We start from the raw sequence: 19909 nt of genomic DNA on the forward strand, positions 1-19909 counted from the left end.
AACAAATGACGGGAGGGGGAAGAAAGGGGAATGAGTTTATGTATTTGCAGCGCAAAATTAAACAGGTGCGATCATACCAGCACTAATGCAGCGGATCCCATCAGAACTCCGCAGTGAAGTGTGCTTGGGCGAGAGTAGTACTCGGATGTGTGACCTCTTGGGAAGTCCTCGTATCGCAACAATTTTTTTTCAGGGGGGTCGTTCGACGTTACGCGCGACTGGAACAATGGTTCGCTGGTTTATACGCAAATGTGAGTCAAGAATCAGGGGCATTTTAATCGATATTAGAACGAGAAGGAGAGGTGCAGTGTGAACGCACAAGGAAACAATTGATGGGAGGGGGAGGGAAGGAGAAGGAGTGTATGTATTTTGAGCACGAAATAAAACAGGTGCGATCATACCACCACTAATGCAACGGATTCTATCAGAACTCCGTAGGTAAGGGTGCTTGGGCGAGAGTAGTACTAGCATGGGTTACCTCCTGCGAAGTCCTTATATTTCACCCATTTTCTTGTGAAGTCCTCGTGTTGCACCCATTTTTTTGCAGATGATTCTTTCGATGTTACGCACGACTTGAATTATGGTCCTCAAGTTTATTCGCAAATGTGAGTCACGACGCTGTAGAATTTTACTTGATATTAGAACGAGAACAGGAGGTGCAGTGCGCACGCACAAGGAAACAAATGACGGGAGGGGGAAGAAAGGGGAATGAGTTTATGTATTTGCAGCGCAAAATTAAATAGATGCGATCATACCAGCACTAATGCACCGGATCCCATCAGAACTCCGCAGTTATGTGTGCTCGGGCGAGATTAGTGCTCGGATGGGTGACCTCCTGCGAAGTCCTTATATTTCACCCATTTTCTTAGGAGGTCCTCGTGTTGCACCCATCTTTTTGCAGATGATTCTTCCGACGTTACGCGCGACTTGATTTATGGTCCGCAGGTTTATTCGCAAATGTGAGTCACGGCACCGTGGCATTTTACTTGATATTAGAACGAGTACGGGAGGTGCAGTGCGCACCCACAAGGAAACAAATGACGGGAGGAGGAAGAAAGAGAAGGAGTGTATGTATTTGAAGCGCAAAATTAAACAAGTGGCATCATATCAGCACTAATGCACTGGATCCCATCAGAACTCTGCAGTTAAGTGTGCTTGGGCGAGAGTAGTGCTCGGATGGGTGACCTCTTGGGAAATCCTCATATCGCAATAATTTTTTTTCAGATGGGTCGTTCGACGTTACGCGCGACTGGAACTATGGTCCGCTGGTTTATACGCAAATGTGAGTCAAGAATCAGGGGCATTTTAATCGATATTAGAACGAGAAGGAGAGGTGTAGTGTGAACGCACAAGAAAACAAATGATGGGAGGGGGGAGGGAAGAAGGAGTGTATGTATTTTCAGCACGAAATTAAACAGGTGCGGTCACACCAGCACAAATGCACCGGATCCCATCAGAACTCCACAGTTAAGTGTGTTTTGGCGAAAGTAGTACAATGATGGGTTACCTCCTGGAAAGTTCTCGTACCCATTTTCTTTTTTTCAGATGTGCCGTTCGACGTTACGCGCGACTTTAATTATGGTCCGCAGATTTATTCGCAAATGTGAGTCATGGCGTCGTGGCATTTTACTTGATATTTGAACGAGAACGGGAGGTGCAGTGCGCACGCACAAGGAAACAAATGACGGGAGGAGGAAGAAAAGAGAAGAAGTGTATGTATTTGAAGCGCAAAATTAAAAAAGTGGCATCATACCAGCACTAATGCACTGGATCCCATCAGAATTCTGCAGTTAAGTGTGCTTGGGCGAGAGTAGTAGTCGGATGGGTGACCTCCTGTTTAATTTCGCGCTGCAAATACATACACTCCTTCTCCTTTCTTCCCCCTCCCGTCATTTGTTTCCTTGTGCGTGCGCACTGCACCTCTCGTCCTCGTTCAAATATCAAGTAAAATGCCACGGCGCCATGACTCACATTGCGAATAAATCTGCGGACCCTAATTAAAGTCGCGCGTAACTTCGAACGGCACAACTGAAAAAAAGAAAATGGGTGCAAAACGAGGACTTCACAAGAAAATGGGTGAAATATAAGGACTTCGCAGGAGGTAACCCATGCTAGTACTACTCTCGCCTAAGCACCCTTACCTACGGAGTTCTGATAGAATCCGTTGCATTAGTGCTGGTATGAGCCCTCATGTTTCATTCTGCACTGCAAATACATACACTCTTTCTCCTTCCAACCCCCCTCCCGTCATTTGTTTCCTTGTGCGTGCATTCTGCATCTCTCTTTCTCGTTCTAATATCAAGTAATATGCCCCGGCACCGTGACTCACCTTTGCAAATGAACCAGTGATTTATAATTCCATTCGCGCGTAACGTCGAAGAACCCATCCGAAAAAAAAAATAGGTGTAACACGAGGGCTTCCCAGGTGGTGACCCATCCGAGTACTACTCTCGCCCAAGAACACTTAACTGCGGAGTTCTGATGGGATCCGGAGCTTTAGTGCTGGTATGATCGCACCTGTTTAATTTCGGGCTGCAAATACATACACTCCTTCTCATTTCTTCCCCCTCCCGTCATTTGTTTCCTTGTGCGTTCACACTTCACCTCTCATTCTCGTTCTAATATCGATTAGAATGCCCCTGCTTCTTGACCCACATATGCGTATAAACCAGCGGACCCTAGTTCCAGACGCGCGTAACATCGAACGACCTGTCTGAAAAAAACATTGGTGCGACGCGAGGACTTCCCAGGAGGTCACCCATCCGAGTACTAATCTCGCCCAAGCACACTTCACTGCGGAGTTCTGATGGGATCCGGTGCATTAGTGCTGGTATGATCGCACCTGTTTAATTACACGCTGCAAATACATAAATTCATTCCCCTTTCTTCCCCCTCCCGTCATTTGTTTCCTTGTGCGTGCGCACTGCACCTCCCGTTCTCGTTCTAATATCAAGTAAATAGCTACAACGCCGTGACTCACATTTGCGAATAAACCTGAGGACCATAATTCAAGTCGTGCGTAACGTCGAAAGAATCATCTGCAAAAAAATGGGTGCAACACGAGGACTTCACAAGAAAATGGGTGAAATATAAGGACTTCGTAGGAGGTAACCCATGCTAGTACTACTCTCGCCCAAGCACCCTTACACACGTAGTTCTGATAGAATCCGTTGCATTAGTGCTGGTATGATCGCACCAGTTTAATTTCGCGCTGCAAATACATAAACTCCATCTCCTTTCTTCCCCCTCCCGTCATTTGTTTCCTTGTGCGTGCACACTGCACCTCTCGTTCAAATATCAAGTAAAATGCCACGGCGCCGTGACTCACATTTGCGAATAAATCTGCGGACCATAATTAAAGTCGCGCGTAACGTCGAACGGCACATCTGAAAAAAAAAAAAGGGTGCAACACGAGAACATCCCAGGAGGTAACCCATCATTGTACTACTTTCACCAAAGCACACTTAACTGCGGAGTTCTGATGGGATCCGGTGCATTAGTGTTGGTGTGACCGCACCTGTTTAATTTCGTGCTGAAAATACATACACTCCTTCTTCCCTCCCCCCCTCCAATCATTTGTTTCCTTGTGCGTTCACACTGCACCTCTCCTTCTCGTTCGAATATTGATTAAAATGCCCCTGATTCTTGACTCACATTTGCGTATAAACCAGCGGACCATAGTTCCAGTCGCGCGTAACGTCGAACGACCCATCTGAAAAAAAATTATTACGATACGTGGACTTCCCAAGAGGTCACCCATCCTAGTACTACTCTCGCCCAAGCACCCTTAACTGCAGAGTTCTGATGGGATCCAGTGCATTAGTGCTGGTATGATGCCACTTGTTTAATTTTGCGCTTCAAATACATACACTCCTTCTCTTTTCTTCCTCCTCTCGTCATTTGTTTCCTTGTGCGTGCGCACTGCACCTCCCCTACTCGTTCTAATATCGAGTAAAATGCCACGGCGCCGTGACTCGCATTTGCGAATAAACCTGCAGACCATAAAGCAAGTCGCGCGTAACGTCGAAAGAATCATCTGCAAAAAGATGGGTGCAACACGAGGACCTCCCAAGAAAATGGGTGAAATATAAGGACTTCGCATGAGGTCACCCGTCTGAGTACTTTTCTCGCCCAAGCACCCTTAACTGCAGAGTTCTGATAGAATCCGTTGCATTAGTGCTGGTATGATCCCTCATGTTTCATTCTGCACTGCAAATACATACACTCTTTCTCCTCCCATCCCCCCACCCGTCATTTGTTTCCATGTGCGTGCACTCTGCACCTCTCTTTCTCGTTCTAATATCAAGTAATATGCCCCGGCACTGTGACTCACCTTTGCAAATGAACCAGCGGTTTATAATTCCATTCGCGCGTAACGTCGAACAACCCATCCGAGAAAAAAAAAGGTGCAACACGAGGTCTTCCCAAGTGGTCACCCATCCAAATACTACTCTTGCCCAAGCACACCTAACTGCGGAGTTCTGATAGGATCCGGGGCTTTAGTGCTGGTATGATCGCACCTGTTTAATTCTGCGTTGGAAATACATACACTCCTTCTCCTTTCTTCCCCCTCCATCATTTGTTTCCTTGTGCGTTCACACTTCATCTCTCCTTCTCGTTCTAATATCGATTAAAATGCCCCTGCTTCTTGACTCACATTTGCGTATAAACCAGCGGACCCTAGTTCCAGACTCCCGTAACGTCGAACGACCCGTCTGAAAAAAAATTGGTGCGACACGAGGACTTTCCAGGAGGTCACCCATCCGAGTACTAATCTCGCCCAAGCACACTTAACTGCGGAGTTCTGATGGGATCCGGTGCTTTAGTGCTGGTATGATCGCACCTGTTTAATTTCGCGCTGCAAATACATAAACTCATTCCCCTTTCTTCCCCCTCCCGTCATTTGTTTCCTTGTGCGTGCGCACTGCACGTCCCGTTCTTGTTCTAATATCAAGTAAAATGCTACAGCGCCGTGACTCACATTTGCGAATAAACCTGAGGACCATAATTCAAGTCGCACGTAACGTTGAAAGAATCATCTGCAAAAAAATGGGTGCAACACAAGGACTTCCCAAGAAAATGGGTGAAATATAAGGACTTCGCAGGAGGTAACCCATGCTAGTACTACTCTCGTCCAAGCACCCTTACCTACGGAGTTCTGATAGAATCCGTTGTATTAGTGCTGGTATGATCGCACCTGTTTCATTTCGTGCTTAAAATACATACACTCCTTCTCTTTCCCTCCCCCTCCCATCAATTGTTTCCTTGTGCGTTCACACTGCACCTCTCCTTCTCGTTCTAATATCGATTAAAATGCCCCTGCTTCCTGACTCACAATTGCGTATAAACCAGCGGACAATAGTTTCAGTAGCACGTAACGTCGAACGACCCGTCTGAAAAAAAATTGGTGCGACACGAGGACTTACCAGGAGGTCACCCCTCCGAGTACTACTCTCGCCCAAGCGCACTTAAGTGCGGAGTTCTTATGGGATCCAGTGCATTAGTGCTGGTATGATCGCACCCGTTTAATTCCGCGCTGCAAATACATAAACTCTTTCTTCTTTCTTCCCCCTCCCGTCATTTGTTTCCTTGTGCGTGCGCACTGCACCTCTCGTTCTCGTTCAAATATCAAGTAAAATGCCACGGCGCCGTGACTCACATTTGCGAATAAATCTGCGGACCATAATTAAAGTCGTGCGTAACGTCGAACGGCACATCTGAAAAAAATAAAATGGGTGCAACACGAGAACTTACCAGGAGATAACCCATCATTGTACTACTTTTGCCAAAGCACACTTAACTGCAGAGTTCTGATGGGATCCGTTGCATTTGTGCTGGTATGATCGCACCCGTTTAATTCCGCGCTGCAAATAGATAAACTCCTTCTCCTTTCTTCCCCCTCCCATCATTTGTTTCCTTGTGCGTGCGCACTGCACCTCCCGTGCTCGTTCTAATATCAAGTAAAATGCTACGGTGCAGTGACTCACATTTGCCAATAAACCTGAGGACCATAATTCAAGTCGTGCGTATCATCGAAAGAATCATCTGCAAAAAATGGGTGCAACACGAGGACTTCCTAAGAAAATGGGTGAAATATAAGGACTTCGCAGGAGGTCACCCATCCTAGAGCTACTCTCGCCCAAACACCCTTAACTTGCGGAGTTCTGATAGAATCCGTTGCATTGGTGCTGGTATGATTGCTCATGTTTCATTCTGTGCTGCAAATACATACACTTTTTCTCCCTCCATCCCCCCTCCCGTCATTTGTTTCCTTGTGCGTGCACTCTGCATCTCTCCTTCTCGTTCTAATATCGATTAAAATGCCCCTGCTTCTTGACTCACATTTGCGTATAAACCAGTGGACCCTAGTTCCAGTCGCTCGTAACGTCGAACGACCCGTCTGAAAAAAAAATTATTGCGACACAAGGACTTCCCAAGAGGTCACCCATCCGAGTACTACACTCGCCCAAGCACACTTAACTGCGGAGTTCTGATGGGATCCGGTGCAATAGTGCTGGTATGATCGCACCCGTTTAATTTCGCGCTGCAAATACATAAACTCTTTCTCCTTCCATCCCCCCTCCTGTCATTTGTTTCCTTGTGCGTGCACTCTGCATCTCTCTTTCTCGTTCTAATATCAAGGAATATGCCCCAGCACCGTGACTCACATTTGCGAATAAATCTGCGGACCATAATTAAAGTCGCGCGTAACGTCGAACGACAAATCTGAAGAAAAGAAAATGGGTGCAACACGAGAACATCCCAGGAGGTAACCCATCATTGTACTACTTCCGACAAAGCACACTTAACTGCGGAGTTCTGATGGGATCCGGTGCATTTGTGCTGGTGTGACCGCACCTGTTTAATTTCGTGCTGAAAATACATACACTCCTTCTTCCCTCCCCCCCCTCCCATCATTTGTTTCCTTGTGCGTTCACACTGCACCTCTCCTTCTCGTTCTAATATCGATTAAAATGCCCCTGATTCTTGACTCACATTTGCGTATAAACCAGCGGACCATAGTTTCAGTCGCGCGTAACGTCAAACGACCCATCTGAAAAAAAATTGTTGCGATACGTGGAGTTCCCAAGAGGTCACCCATCCGAGTACTACTCTCGCCCAAGCACACTTGACTGCAGAGTTCTGATGGGATCCAGTGCATTAGTGCTTGTATGATGCCACTTGTTTAATTTTGCACTTCAAATACATACACTCCTTCTCTTTTCTTCCTCCTCCCGTCATTTGTTTCCTTGTGCGTGCGCACTGCACCTCCCGTACTCGTTCTAATATCAAGTAAAATGCCACGGCGCCGTGACTCACATTTACGAATAAACCTGCAGACCATAAATCAAGTCGCGCGTAATGTCGAAAGAATCATCTACAAAAAGATGGGTGCAACACAAGGACCTCCCAAGAAAATGGGCGAAATATAAGGACTTCGCAGGAGCTCACCCATCCGAGTACTTTTCTCGCCCAAGCACCCTTAACTACGGAGTTCTGATAGAATCCGTTGCATTACTGCTGGTACGATCCCTCATGTTTCATTCTGCACTGCAAATACATACACTCTTTCTCCTCCCATCCCCCCTCCCGTCATTTGTTTCCTTGTGCGAGCACTCTGCATCTCTCTTTCTCGTTCTAATATCAAGTAATATGCCCCGGCACCGTGACTCACCTTTGCAAATGAACCAGCGGTTTATAATTCCATCGCGCGTAACGTCGAACAACCCATCCGAAAAAAAATAGGTGCAACACGAGGGCTTCCCAAGTGGTCACCCATCCGAGTACTACCCTCGCCCAAGCACACTTAACTGTGGAGTTCTGATGGGATCCGGAGATTTAGTGCTGGTATGATCGCACAAGTTTAATTTCGCGCTGCAAATACATACACTCCTTCTCCTTTTTTCCCCTTCCGTCATTTGTTTCCTTGTGCGTTCACACTTCACCTCTCATTCTCGTTCTAATATCGATTAAAATGCCCCTACTTCTTGACTCACATTTACGTATAAACCAGTGAACCCTAATTCCAGTCGCGCGTAACGTCGAATTTCCAGTCTGAAAAAAAAAATTTGTGTCACACGAGGACTTCCCAGGAGGTCTCCCATCCGAGTACTAATCTCGCCGAAGCACACTTCACTGCGGAGTTTTGATGGGATCCGGTGCATTAGTTTTGGTATGATCGCACCTGTTTAATTTTGCGCTGCAAATACATAAACTCATTCCCCTTTCTTCCCCCTTCCGTCATTTGTTTCCTTGTGCGTGCGCACTGCACCTCCCGTTCTCGTTCTAATATCAAGTAAAATGCTACAGCGTGGTGACTCACATTTGCGAATAAACCTGAGGACCATAATTCAAGTCGCGCGTAATGTCGAAAGAATCATCTACAAAAAAATTTGTGCGACACGAGGACTTCCGATGAGGTCAACCATCCGAGTACTAATCTCGCCCAAACACACTTAACTGCGGAGTTCTGATGGGATCCGGGGCTTTAGTGCTGGTATGATCGCACCAGTTTAGTTTCGCGCTGCAAATACATACATTCCTTCTCTTTTCTTCCCCCTCCCGTCATTTGTTTCCTTATGCGTGCGCGCTGCACCTCCCGTTCTCGTTCTAATATCCAGTAAAATGCTACAGCGCCGTGACTCACATTTGCGAATAAACCTGAGGACCATAATTCAAGTCGCGCGTAACGTCGAAAGAATCATCTTCAAAAAAATGGGTGCAACACGAGGACTTCACAAGAAAATGGGTGAAATATAGGGACTTCGCAGGAGGTAACCCATGCTAGTACTACTCTCGCCCAAGCACCCTTACCTACGGAGTTCTGATAGAATCCGTTCCATTAGTGCTGGTATGATCGTACCTGTTTCATTTCGTGCTGAAAATACAAACACTCCTTCTCCTTCTCTCCCCCTCCCATCAATTGTTTCCTTGTGCGTTCACACTGCACCTCTCCTTCTCGTTCTAATATCGATTAAAATGCCCCTGCTTCTTGACTCACAATTGCGTATAAACCAGCGGACAATAGTTCCAGTCGCGCGTAACGTCGAACGACCCGTCTGAAAAAAAATTGGTGCGACACGAGGACTTTCGAGGAGGTCACCAATCCGAGTACTACTCTCGCCAAAGCACACTTAACTGCGGAGTTCTGATGGGATCCGGTGCATTAGTGCTGGTATGATCGCACCTGTTTAATTTTGCGCTGCAAATACATAAACTCATTCCCCTTTCTTCCCCCTCCCGTCAGTTGTTTCCTTGTGCGTGCGCACTGCACCTCCCGTTTTCGGTCTAATATCAAGTAAAATTCTACTGCGCCGTGACTCACATTTGCGAATAAACTTGAGGACCATAATTCAAGTCGCGCGTAACGTCGAAAGAATCATCTGTAAAAAATGGGTGCAACACGAGGACTTCACAAGAAAATGGGTGAAATATAAGGACTTCGCAGGAGGTAACCCATGCTAGTACTACTCTCCCCCAAGCACCCTTACCTACGGAGTTCTGATAGAATCCGTTGCATTAGTGCTGGTATGATCGTACCTGTTTCATTTCGTGCTGAAAATACATACACTCCTTCTCCTTCCCTCCCCCTTCCATCAATTGTTTCCTTGTACGTTCACACTGCACCTCTCCTTCTCGTTCTAATATCGATTAAGATGCCCCTGCTTCTTGACTCACATTTGCGTATAAACCAGTGGACCCTAATTCCAGTCCCGCGTAACGTCGAACGACCCGTCTGAAGAAAAATTGGTGCGACACGAGGACTTCCCAGGAGGTCACCCATCCGAGTACTACTCTCGCCCAATCACACTTAACTGCGGAGTTCTGATGGGATCCGGGGCTTTAGTGCTGGTATGATCGCACCTGTTTAATTTCGCGCTGCAAATACATACACTGCTTCTCCTTTCTTCCCCCTCCCGTCATTTGTTTCCATGTGCGTTAACACTTCACCTCTCATTCTTGTTCTAATATCGATTAAAATGCCCCTGCATTTTGACTCACATTTGCGTATAAACCAGCGGACCCTAGTTCCAGACGCGCGTAATGTCGAACGACCCGTCTGAAAAAAAATTGGTGCGACACGAGGACTTCCCAGGAGGTCACCCATCCGAGTACTAATCTCGCCCAAGCACACTTAACTGCGGAGTTTTGATGGGATCTAGTGCATTAGTGCTGGTATGATGCCACTTGTTTAATTTTGCGCTTCAAATACATACACTCCTTCTCTTTTCTTCCTCCTCCCATCATTTGTTTCCTTGTGCGTGCAAACTGCACCTCCCGTACTCGTTCTAATATCAAGTAAAATGCCACGGCGTCGTGACTCACATTTGCGAATAAACCTGCGGACCATAAATCAAGTCGCGCGTAACGTCGAAAGAATCATCTTCAAAAAGATGGGTGCAACACGAGGACCTCCCTAGAAAATGGGTGAAATATAAGGACTTCGCAGGAGATCACCCATCCGAGTACTTTTCTCGCCCAATCACCCTTAACTGCGGAGTTCTGATAGAATCCGTTGCATTAGTGCTGGTATGATCCCTCATGTTTCATTCTACACTGCAAATACATACACTCTTTCTCCTCCCATCCCCCCTCCCGTCATTTGTTTCCTTGTGCGAGCACTCTGCATCTCTCTTTCTCGTTCTAATATCAAGTAATATGCCCCGTTACCGTGACTCACCTTTGCAAATCAACCAGCGGTTTATAATTCCATTCGCGCGTAACGTCGAACAACCCATCCGAGAAAAAAAAGGTGCAACACGAGGGCTTCCCAAGTGGTCACCCATCCGAGTACTACTCTCGCCCAAGCACACCTAACTGCGGAGTTCTGATGGGATCCGGGGCTTTAGTGCTGGTATGATCGCACCTGTTTAATTCCGCGCTTTAAATACATACACTCCTCCTTTCTTCCCCCTTCGTCATTTGTTTCCTTGTGCGTTCACACTTCATCTCTCCTTCTCGTTCTAATATCGATTAAAATGCCTCTGCTTCTTGACTCACATTTGCGTATAAACCAGCGGACCGTAGTTCCAGATGTGCGTAACGTCGAACGACCCGTCTGAAAAAAAATTGGTGCGACACGAGGACTTGCCAGGAGGTCACCCATCCGAGTACTAATATCGCCCAAGCACACTTAACTGCGGAGTTCTGATGGGATCCGGTGCATTAGTGCTGGTATGATCGCACTTGTTTAATTTCGTGCTGCAAATACATAAACTCATTCCCCTTTCTTCCCCCTCCCGTCATTTGTTTCCTTGTGCGTGCGCACTGCACCTCCCGTTCTCGTTCTAATATCAAGTAAAATGCTACAGCGCCGTGACTCACATTTGCGAATAAACCTTAGGACCATAAATCAAGTCGCGCGTAACGTCGAAAGAATCATCTGCAAAAAAATGGGTGCAACACGAGAACAAGAAAATGGGTGAAATATAAGGACTTCGCAGGAGGTAACCCATGCTAGTACTACTCTCGCCCAAGCACCCTTACCTACGGAGTTCTGATAGAATCCATTGCATTAGTGTGGTATGATCGCACCTGTTTCATTTCGCACTGAAAATACATACACTCCTTCTCCTTCCCTCCCCCTCTCATCAATTGTTTCCTTGTGCGTTCACACTGCACCTCTCCTTCTCGTTCTAATATCGATTAAAATGCCCCTGCTTCTTGACTCACATTTGCGTATAAACCAGCGGACCCTAGTTTCAGTCGCGCGTAGCGTCGAACGACCCGTCTGAAAAAAAATTGGTGCGATACGAGGACTTCCCAGGAGGTCACCCATCCGAGTACTACTCTCGCACAAGCAAACTTAACTGCGGAGTTCTGATGGGATCCGGTGCATTAGTGCCGGTATGATCGCACCCGTTTAATTTCGCGCTGCAAATACATAAACTCCTTCTCCTTTTTTCCCCCTCCCGTCATTTGTTTCCTTGTGCGTGCGCACTGTACCTCTCGTTCTCGTTCAAATATCAAGTAAAATGCCACGGCGTCGTGACTCACATTTGTGAATAAATCTGCGGACCATAATTAAAGTCGCGCGTAACGTCGAACGGCACATCTGAAAAAAAGAAAATGGGTGCAACACGAGAACTTCCTAGGAGGTAACCCATCATTGTACTACTTTCGCCAAAGCACACTTAACTGCGTAGTTCTGATGGGATCCGGTGCATTTGTGCTGGTGTGACCGCACCTGTTTAATTTCGTGCTGAAAATACATACACTCCTTCTTCCCTCCCCCCCTCCCATCATTTGTTTCCTTGTGCGTTCACACTACACATCTCATTCTCGTTCTAATATCGATTAAAATGCCCCTGCTTCTTGACTCACATTTGCGTATAAACCAGCGGACCCTAGTTCCAGACGCGCGTAACGTTGAACGACCCGTCTGAAAAAAAATTGGTGCGACACGAGGACTTCCGATGAGGTCACCCATCCGAGTACTAATCTCGCCCAAGCACACTTCATGGCGGAGTTCTGATGGGATCCGGTGCATTAGTGTTGGTATGATCGCACTTGTTTAATTTTGCGCTGCAAATAGATAAACTCATTCTCCTTTCTTCCCCCTCCTGTAATTTTTTTCCTTGTGCGTGCGCACTGCACCTCCCGTTCTCGTTCTAATATCAAGTAAAATGTTACAGCGCCGTGACTCACATTTGCGAATAAACCTGAGGACCATAATTCAAGTCGTGCATAACGTCGAAAGAATCATCTGCAAAAAAATGGGTGCAACACGAGGACTTCACAAGAAAATGGGTGAAATATAAGGACTTCGCAGGAGGTAACCCATGGTAGTACTACTGTCGCCCAAGCATCCTTACCTACGGAGTTCTGATAGAATCTGTTGCATTTGTGCTGGTATGATGCCACTTGTTTAATTTTGCGCTTCAAATACATACACTCCTTCTCTTTTGTTCTTCCTCCCGTCATTTGTTTCCTTGTGCGTACGCACTGCACCTCTCGTACTCATTCTAATATCAAGTAAAATGCCACGGCGCCGTGACTCACATTTGCGAATAAACCTGTAGACCATAAATCAAGTCGCGCGTAACGTCGAAAGAATCATCTGCAAAAAGATGGGTGCAACACGAGAACCTCCCAAGAAAATGGGTGAAATATAAGGACTTCGCAGGAGGTCACCCATCCGAGTACATTTCTCGCCCAAACACCCTTAACTGCAGAGTTTTGATAGAATCCGTTGCATTAGTGCTGGTATGATCCCTCATGTTTCATTCTGCACTGCAAATAGATACACTCTTTCTCCTCCCATCCCCCCTCCCGTCATTTGTTTCCTTGTGCGTGCACTCTGCATCTCTCTTTCTCGTTTTAATATCAAGTAATATGCCCCGGCACCGTGACTCACCTTTGCAAATGAACCAGCGGTTTATAATTCTATTCGCGCGTAACGTCAAACAACCCATCCGAAAAAAAATAGGTGCAACACGAGGGCTTCCCAAGTGGTCACCAATCCGAGTGCTACTCTCGCCCAAGCACACTTAACTGCGGAGTTCTGATAGAATCCGTTGCATTAGTGCTGGTATGATCGAACCTGTTTAATTTCGCGCTGCAAATACATACACTCCTTCTCCTTTCTTCCCCCTCCCGTCATTTGTTTCCTTGTGCGTTCACACTTCACCTCTTATTCTCGTTCTAATATCGATTAAAATGCCCCTGCTTCTTGACTCACATTTGCGTATAAACCAGCGGACCCTAGTTCCAAATGCGCGTAACGTCAAACGACCCGTCTGAAAAAAAATTGGTGCGACACGAGGACTTCTCAGGAGGTCACCCATCCGAGTACTAATCTCGCCCAAGCACAGTTAACTGCAGAGTTCTGATGGGATCTGGTGCATTAGTGCTGGTATGATCGCACCTGTTTAATTTCGCGCTGCAAATACATAAACTCATTCCCCTTTCTTCCCCCTCCCATCATTTGTTTCCTTGTGCGTGCGCACTGCACCTCTCGTTCTTGTTCAAATATCAAGTAAAATGCCACGGCGCCGTGACTCACATTTGCGAATAAATCTGCGGACCATAATTGAAGTCGCGCGTAACGTCGAACGGCACATCTGAAAAAAAAAAATGGGTGCAATGCGAGAACTTCCCATGAGGTAACCCATCATTGTACTACTTTCGCCAAAGCACACTTAACCGCGGAGTTCTGATGGGATCCGGTGCATTTATGCTGGTGTGACCGCATCTGTTTAATTTCATTCTGAAAATACATACACTCCTTCTTCCCTCTCCCCTCCCATCATTTTTTTCCTTGTGCGTTCACACTGCACCTCTCCTTCTCGTTCTAATATCGATTAAAATGCCCCTAATTCTTGACTCACATTTGCGTATAAACCAGCAGACCATAGTTCTAGTCGCGCGTAATGTCGAACGACCCATCTGAAAAAAAGTTGTTGCGATACGAGGACTTCCCAAGAGGTCACCCATCCGACTACTACTCTCGCCCAAGCACACTTAACTGCAGAATTCTGATGGGATCCAATGCATTAGTGCTGGTATGATGCCACTAGTTTAATTTTGCGCTTCAAATACATACACTTCTTCTCTTTTCTTCCTCATCCCGTCATTTTTTCCTTGTGCGTCTGCACTGCACCTCCCGTTCTCGTTCAAATATCAAGTAAAATGCCACGGCGCCGTGACTCACATTTGCGAATAAATCTGCGGACCATAATTAAAGTAGTGCGTAACGTCGAACGGCACATCTGAAAAAAAGAAAATGGGTGCAACACGAGAACTTTCCAGGAGGTAACCCATCATTGTACTACTTTCGCCAAAGCACACTTAACTGTGGAGTTCTGAAGGGATCCGGTACATTTGTGCTGGTGTGACCGCACCTATTTAATTTCGTGCTGAAAATACATACACTCCTTCTTCCGTCCCCCCTCCCATCATTTTTTTCCTTGTGCGTTCACACTGCACCTCTTTTTCTCGTTCTAAAATCGATTAAAATGCCCCTTTTTCTTGACTCACATTTGCGTATAAACCAGTGGACCATAGTTCCAGTCGCGCGTAACGTCGAATGACCCATCTGAAAAAAAATTGTTGCGATACGAGGACTTCCCAAGAGGTCACCCATCCGAGCACTACTCTCGCCCAAGCACACTAAACTGCAGAGTTCTGATGGGATCCAGTGCATTAGTGCTGGTATGATCCCACTTGTTTAATTTTGCGCTTCAAATACATACACTCATTCTCTTTTCTTCCTCCTCCCGTCATTTGTTTCCTTGTGGGTGCGCACTGCACCTCCCGTACTCGTTCTAATATCAAGTAAAATACCACGGTGCCGTGACTCACATTTGCGAATAAACCTACGGACCATAAATCAAGTCGCGCGTAACGTCGAAAGAATCATCTGCAAAAAGATGGGTGCAACACGATGACCTCCCAAGAAAATGGGTGAAATATAAGGACTTCGCAGGAGGTCACCCATCCGAGCACTAATCTCGCTTGAGCACACATAACTGCGGAGTTCTGATGGGATCCGGTGCATTAGTGCTGGTATGATCGCACCTGTTTAATTTCGTGCTGCAAATACATAAACTCATTCCCCTTTCTTCCCCCTCCCGTCATTTGTTTCCTTGTGCGTGCGCACCGCACCTCCCGTTCTCGTTCTAATATCAAGTAAAATTCTACAGCGTCGTGACTCACATTTGCGAATAAACCTGAGGACCATAATTCAAGTCGCGCGTAACGTCGAAAGAATCATCTGCAAAAAAATGGGTGCAACACGAGGACTTCACAAGAAAATGGGTGAAATATAAGGACTTCGCAGGAGGTAACCCATGCTAGTACTACTCTCACCCAAGCACCCTTACCTACGGAGTTCTGATAGAATCCGTTGCATTAGTGCTGGTATGATCGCACCTGTTTCATTTCGTGCTGAAAATACATATACTCCTTCTCCTTCCCTCCCCCTTCCATCAATTGTTTCCTTGTGCGTTCACACTGCACCTCTCCTTCTCGTTCTAATATTGATTAAAATGCCCCTGCTTCTTGACTCACATTTGCGTATAAACCAGCGGACCCCAGTTCCAGTCGCGCGTAACGTCAAACGACCCGTCTGAAAAAAAATTGGTGCGACACGAGGACTTCCCAAGAGGTCACCCATCTGAGTACTACTCTCGCCCAAGCACACTTAAATGCGGAGTTATGATGGGATCCGGTGCATTAGTGGTGGTATGATCGCATGCGTTTAATTCCGCGCTGCAAATACATAAACTCCTTCTCCTTTCTTCCCCCTCCCGTCATATGTTTCTTTGTGCGTGCGTTCTGCATCTCTCTTTCTCGTTCTAATATCAAGTAATATGCCCCGGCACCGTGACTCACCTTTGCAAATGAACCAGCAGTTTATAATTCCATTCGCGCGTAACGTCGAACAACCCATCCGAAAAAAAATAGGTGCAACACGAGGGCTTACCAGGTGGTCACCCATCCGAGTACTACTCTCGCCCAAGCACACTTAACTGCGGAGTTCTGATGGGATCCGGAGCTTTAGTGCTGGTATGATAGCACCTGTTTAATTTCGCGCTGCAAATACATACACTCCTTCTCTTTTCTTCCCCTCCCGTCATTTGTTTCCTTGTGCGTTTACACTTCACCTTTCATTCTCGTTCTAATATTGATTGAAATGCCCCTGCTTCTTGACTCACATTTGCGTATAAACCAGCGGACCCTAGTTCCAGACGCTCGTAACGTCGAACGACCCGTCTGAAAAAAAATTGGTTCGACACGAGGACTTCCCAGGAGGTCAACAATCCGAGTACTAATCTCGCCAAGCACACTTAACTGCGGAGTTCTGATGGGACCTGGGGCTTTAGTGCTGGTATGATCGCACCTGTTTAGTTTCGCACTGCAAATACATACACTCCTTCTCCTTTCTTCCCCCTCCCGTCATTTGTTTCCTTGTGCGTTCACACTTCACCTCTCATTCTCGTTCTAATATCGATTAAAATGCCCCTGCTTCTTGACTCACATTTGCGTATAAACCAGCGGACCCAAGTTCCAGACTTGCGTAACGTCGAACGACCCGTCTGAAAAAAAATTGGTGCGACACGAGGACTTCACAAGAAAATGGGTGAAATATAAGGACTTCGCAGGAGGTAACCCATGCTAGTACTACTCTCGCTCAAGCACCCTTACCTACGGAGTTCTGATAGAATCCGTTGCATTAGTGCTGGTATGATCGCACCTGTTTCATTTCGTGCTGAAAATGCAAACAATCCTTCTCCTTCCCTCCCCCTCCCATCAATTGTTTCCTTGTGCGTTCACACTGCACCTCTCCTTCTCGTTCTAATATCGATTAAAATGCCCCTACTTTTTGACTCACATTTGCGTATAAACCAGCGGACCCTAGTTCCAGTCGCGCGTAACGTCGAACGACCCGTGTGAAAAACAATTGGTGCGACACGAGGACTTCCCAGGAGGTCAACCATCCGAGTACTACTCTCGCCCAAGCACACTTAACTACGGAGTTCTGAAGGGATCCAGGTCTTTAGTGTTGGTATGATCGCACCAGTTTAGTTTCGAGCTGCAAATACATACACTCCTTCTCTTTTCTTCCCCCTCCCGTCATTTGTTTCTTTCTGCGTGCACTCTGCATCTCTCTTTCTCATTCTAATATCGATTAAAATGCCCCTTCTTCTTGATTCACATTTGCGTATAAACCAGTGGACCCTAGTTCCAGTCGCGCCTAACGTCGAACGACCCGTCTGAAAAAATAATTAGTGCGACACGAGGACTTCCCAAGAGGTCTCCAATCCGAGTACTACTCTCGCCCAAGCACACTTAACTACGGAGTTCTGATGGGATCCGGTGCATTAGTGATGGTATGATCGCACCAGTTTAATTTCGCGCTGCAAATACATAAACTCCTTCTCCTTTCTTCCCCCTCCCGTCATTTGTTTCCTTGTGCGTGCGCACTGCACCTCTCGTTCTCGTTCAAATATCAGGTAAAATGCCACGGCGCCGTGACTCACATTTGCGAATAAATCTGCGGACCATAATTAAAGTCGCGCGTAACGTCGAACGACACATCTGAAAAAAAGAAAATGGGTGCAACACGAGAACCTCCCAGGAGGTACCCCATCATTGTACTACTTTCGCCAAAGCACACTTAACTGCGGAGTTCTGATGGGATCCGGTGCATTTGTGCTGGTGTGACCGCACCTGTTTAATTTCGTGCTGAAAATACATACACTCCTTCCCTCCCCCCTCCCATCATTTGTTTCCTTGTGTGTTCACACTGCACCTCTCCTTCTCGTTCTAATATCGATTAAAATCCCCCTGATTCTTGACTCACATTTGCGTATAAACCAGCAGACCATAGTTCCAGTAGCGCGTAACGTCGAACGACATATCTGAAAAAAAATTGTTGCGATACGAGGACTTCCCAAGAGGTCATGCATCCGAGTACTACTCTCGCCCAAGCACACTTAACTGCAGAGTTCTGATGGGATCAAGTGCATTAGTGCTGGTATGATTCCACTTGTTTAATTTTGCGCTTCAAATACATACACTCCTTCTCTTTTCTTCCTCCTCCCGTCATTTGTTTCCTTTTGCGTGCGGACTGCACCTCCCGTTCTCGTTCTAATATCAAGTAAAATGCCACGACGCCGTGACTCACATTTGCGAATAAACCTGCGGACTATAAATCAAGTCGCGCGTAACGTCGAAAGAATCATCTGCAAAAAGATGGGTGCAACACGAGGACCTCCCAAGAAAATGGGTGAAATATAAGGACTTCGCAGGAGGTCACCCATCCGAGTACTTTTCTCGCCCAAGCACCCTTAACTGCGGAGTTCTGGTAGAATCCGTTGCATTAATGCTGGCATGATCCCTCATGTATCATTCTGCACTGCAAATACATACACTCTGTCTCCTTCCATCCCCCCTCCCGTCATTTGTTTCCTTGTGCGTGCACTCTGTATCTCTCTTTCTCGTTCTAATATCAAGAAATATGCCCCGGCACCGTGATTCACCTTTGCAAATTAACCAGCGGTTTATAATTCCATTCGCGCGTAACGTCGAACAACCCATCCGAAAATATATAGGTGCAACACGAGGGCTTCCCAGGTGGTCACCCATCCGAGTACTACTCTCGCCCAAGCACACTTAACTGCAGAGTTTTGATGGGATCCGGAGCTTTAGTGCTGGTATGATCGCACCTGTTTAATTTTGCGCTGCAAATACATACACTCCTTCTCCTTTCTTCCCTCTCCCGTCATTTGTTTCCTTGTGCGTTCACATTTCACCTCTCGTTCTCGTTCTAATATCGATTAAAATGCCCCTGCTTCTTGACTCACATTTGCGTATAAACCAGCGGACCCTAGTTCCAGACGCGCGTAATGTCGAACAACCCGTCTGAAAAAAAATTGGTGCGACACTAGGATTTCACAAGAAAATGGGTGAAATATAAGGACTTCGCAGGAGGTAACCCATGCTAGTGCTACTCTCGCCCAAACACCCTTACCTACGGAGTTCTGATAGAATCCATTGCATTAGTGTTGGTATGATTGTACCTGTTTCATTTCGTGCTGAAAATAGATATACTCCTTCTCCTTCCCTCCCCCTCCCATCAATTGTTTCCTTGTGCGTTCACACTGCACCTCTCCTTCTCCTTCTAATATCGATTAAAATGCCTTGCTTTTTTACTCACATTTGTGTATAAACCAACGGACCCTAGTTCCAGTCGCGCGTAACGTCGAACGACCCGTCTGAAAAAAAATTGGTGCGACACGAGGACTTCCCAGGAGGTCACCCATTCGAGTACTAATCTCGCCCAAGCACACTTAACTGCGGAGTTCTGATGGGATCTGGTGCATTAGTGCTGGTATGATCGCATCCGTTTAATTCCGCGCTGCAAATACATAAACTCTTTCTCCTTTCTTCCCCCTCCCGTCAT

The 19909-nt window shown here is 46.5% G+C and overlaps 5 non-coding genes and 32 pseudogenes across 5 annotated transcripts; 2 read left to right on the forward strand and 35 right to left on the reverse strand.

The window, feature by feature from the left end:
* Positions 1-63: 63 nt before the first annotated feature.
* Positions 64-182, forward strand: LOC148259410 (5S ribosomal RNA; annotated as a pseudogene).
* A 559-nt stretch (positions 183-741) lies between these two features.
* Positions 742-860, forward strand: LOC148259411 (5S ribosomal RNA; annotated as a pseudogene).
* Positions 861-2400: 1540 nt separating this feature from the next.
* Positions 2401-2519, reverse strand: LOC148259412 (5S ribosomal RNA; annotated as a pseudogene).
* Positions 2520-2725: 206 nt separating this feature from the next.
* LOC148259413 (5S ribosomal RNA) lies at positions 2726-2844 on the reverse strand. Its single transcript, XR_015819830.1, has one exon. It is a non-coding gene; the product is annotated as a 5S ribosomal RNA (ribosomal RNA).
* Positions 2845-3400: 556 nt separating this feature from the next.
* LOC148259414 (5S ribosomal RNA) lies at positions 3401-3519 on the reverse strand (annotated as a pseudogene).
* Positions 3520-3723: 204 nt separating this feature from the next.
* LOC148259415 (5S ribosomal RNA) lies at positions 3724-3841 on the reverse strand (annotated as a pseudogene).
* A 562-nt stretch (positions 3842-4403) lies between these two features.
* On the reverse strand, positions 4404-4522 carry LOC148259416 (5S ribosomal RNA; annotated as a pseudogene).
* Positions 4523-4726: 204 nt separating this feature from the next.
* On the reverse strand, positions 4727-4845 carry LOC148259417 (5S ribosomal RNA). Its single transcript, XR_015819553.1, has one exon. It is a non-coding gene; the product is annotated as a 5S ribosomal RNA (ribosomal RNA).
* Positions 4846-5404: 559 nt separating this feature from the next.
* On the reverse strand, positions 5405-5523 carry LOC148259418 (5S ribosomal RNA; annotated as a pseudogene).
* Positions 5524-5732: 209 nt separating this feature from the next.
* LOC148259419 (5S ribosomal RNA) lies at positions 5733-5851 on the reverse strand (annotated as a pseudogene).
* Positions 5852-6412: 561 nt separating this feature from the next.
* Positions 6413-6531, reverse strand: LOC148259420 (5S ribosomal RNA; annotated as a pseudogene).
* A 210-nt stretch (positions 6532-6741) lies between these two features.
* LOC148259421 (5S ribosomal RNA) lies at positions 6742-6860 on the reverse strand (annotated as a pseudogene).
* Positions 6861-7065: 205 nt separating this feature from the next.
* LOC148259422 (5S ribosomal RNA) lies at positions 7066-7183 on the reverse strand (annotated as a pseudogene).
* A 560-nt stretch (positions 7184-7743) lies between these two features.
* On the reverse strand, positions 7744-7862 carry LOC148259423 (5S ribosomal RNA; annotated as a pseudogene).
* A 530-nt stretch (positions 7863-8392) lies between these two features.
* On the reverse strand, positions 8393-8511 carry LOC148259424 (5S ribosomal RNA; annotated as a pseudogene).
* A 559-nt stretch (positions 8512-9070) lies between these two features.
* On the reverse strand, positions 9071-9189 carry LOC148259425 (5S ribosomal RNA; annotated as a pseudogene).
* Positions 9190-9747: 558 nt separating this feature from the next.
* On the reverse strand, positions 9748-9866 carry LOC148259426 (5S ribosomal RNA). The gene has a single exon (XR_015820518.1). It is a non-coding gene; the product is annotated as a 5S ribosomal RNA (ribosomal RNA).
* A 205-nt stretch (positions 9867-10071) lies between these two features.
* On the reverse strand, positions 10072-10190 carry LOC148259427 (5S ribosomal RNA; annotated as a pseudogene).
* Positions 10191-10750: 560 nt separating this feature from the next.
* On the reverse strand, positions 10751-10869 carry LOC148259428 (5S ribosomal RNA). The gene has a single exon (XR_015819930.1). It is a non-coding gene; the product is annotated as a 5S ribosomal RNA (ribosomal RNA).
* Positions 10870-11070: 201 nt separating this feature from the next.
* On the reverse strand, positions 11071-11189 carry LOC148259429 (5S ribosomal RNA; annotated as a pseudogene).
* A 553-nt stretch (positions 11190-11742) lies between these two features.
* Positions 11743-11861, reverse strand: LOC148259430 (5S ribosomal RNA; annotated as a pseudogene).
* Positions 11862-12070: 209 nt separating this feature from the next.
* Positions 12071-12189, reverse strand: LOC148259431 (5S ribosomal RNA; annotated as a pseudogene).
* Positions 12190-12393: 204 nt separating this feature from the next.
* LOC148259432 (5S ribosomal RNA) lies at positions 12394-12512 on the reverse strand (annotated as a pseudogene).
* A 914-nt stretch (positions 12513-13426) lies between these two features.
* On the reverse strand, positions 13427-13545 carry LOC148259433 (5S ribosomal RNA; annotated as a pseudogene).
* Positions 13546-13750: 205 nt separating this feature from the next.
* On the reverse strand, positions 13751-13869 carry LOC148259434 (5S ribosomal RNA). The gene has a single exon (XR_015820034.1). It is a non-coding gene; the product is annotated as a 5S ribosomal RNA (ribosomal RNA).
* Positions 13870-14077: 208 nt separating this feature from the next.
* Positions 14078-14196, reverse strand: LOC148259435 (5S ribosomal RNA; annotated as a pseudogene).
* Positions 14197-14399: 203 nt separating this feature from the next.
* LOC148259436 (5S ribosomal RNA) lies at positions 14400-14517 on the reverse strand (annotated as a pseudogene).
* A 209-nt stretch (positions 14518-14726) lies between these two features.
* LOC148259437 (5S ribosomal RNA) lies at positions 14727-14845 on the reverse strand (annotated as a pseudogene).
* A 203-nt stretch (positions 14846-15048) lies between these two features.
* Positions 15049-15167, reverse strand: LOC148259438 (5S ribosomal RNA; annotated as a pseudogene).
* Positions 15168-15756: 589 nt separating this feature from the next.
* Positions 15757-15875, reverse strand: LOC148259439 (5S ribosomal RNA; annotated as a pseudogene).
* A 205-nt stretch (positions 15876-16080) lies between these two features.
* Positions 16081-16199, reverse strand: LOC148259440 (5S ribosomal RNA; annotated as a pseudogene).
* Positions 16200-16404: 205 nt separating this feature from the next.
* LOC148259441 (5S ribosomal RNA) lies at positions 16405-16523 on the reverse strand (annotated as a pseudogene).
* An 881-nt stretch (positions 16524-17404) lies between these two features.
* LOC148259442 (5S ribosomal RNA) lies at positions 17405-17523 on the reverse strand (annotated as a pseudogene).
* Positions 17524-17729: 206 nt separating this feature from the next.
* LOC148259443 (5S ribosomal RNA) lies at positions 17730-17848 on the reverse strand (annotated as a pseudogene).
* A 209-nt stretch (positions 17849-18057) lies between these two features.
* LOC148259444 (5S ribosomal RNA) lies at positions 18058-18176 on the reverse strand (annotated as a pseudogene).
* An 879-nt stretch (positions 18177-19055) lies between these two features.
* On the reverse strand, positions 19056-19174 carry LOC148259445 (5S ribosomal RNA; annotated as a pseudogene).
* A 558-nt stretch (positions 19175-19732) lies between these two features.
* On the reverse strand, positions 19733-19851 carry LOC148259446 (5S ribosomal RNA; annotated as a pseudogene).
* Between the last annotated feature and the right edge of the window lie 58 nt (positions 19852-19909).

Source organism: Carica papaya, chromosome 5 (genome assembly GCF_054855325.1).
Source record: "Carica papaya isolate Zhongbai chromosome 5, ASM5485532v1, whole genome shotgun sequence".
In the NCBI taxonomy this organism is placed as follows: Eukaryota; Viridiplantae; Streptophyta; class Magnoliopsida; order Brassicales; family Caricaceae; genus Carica; species Carica papaya.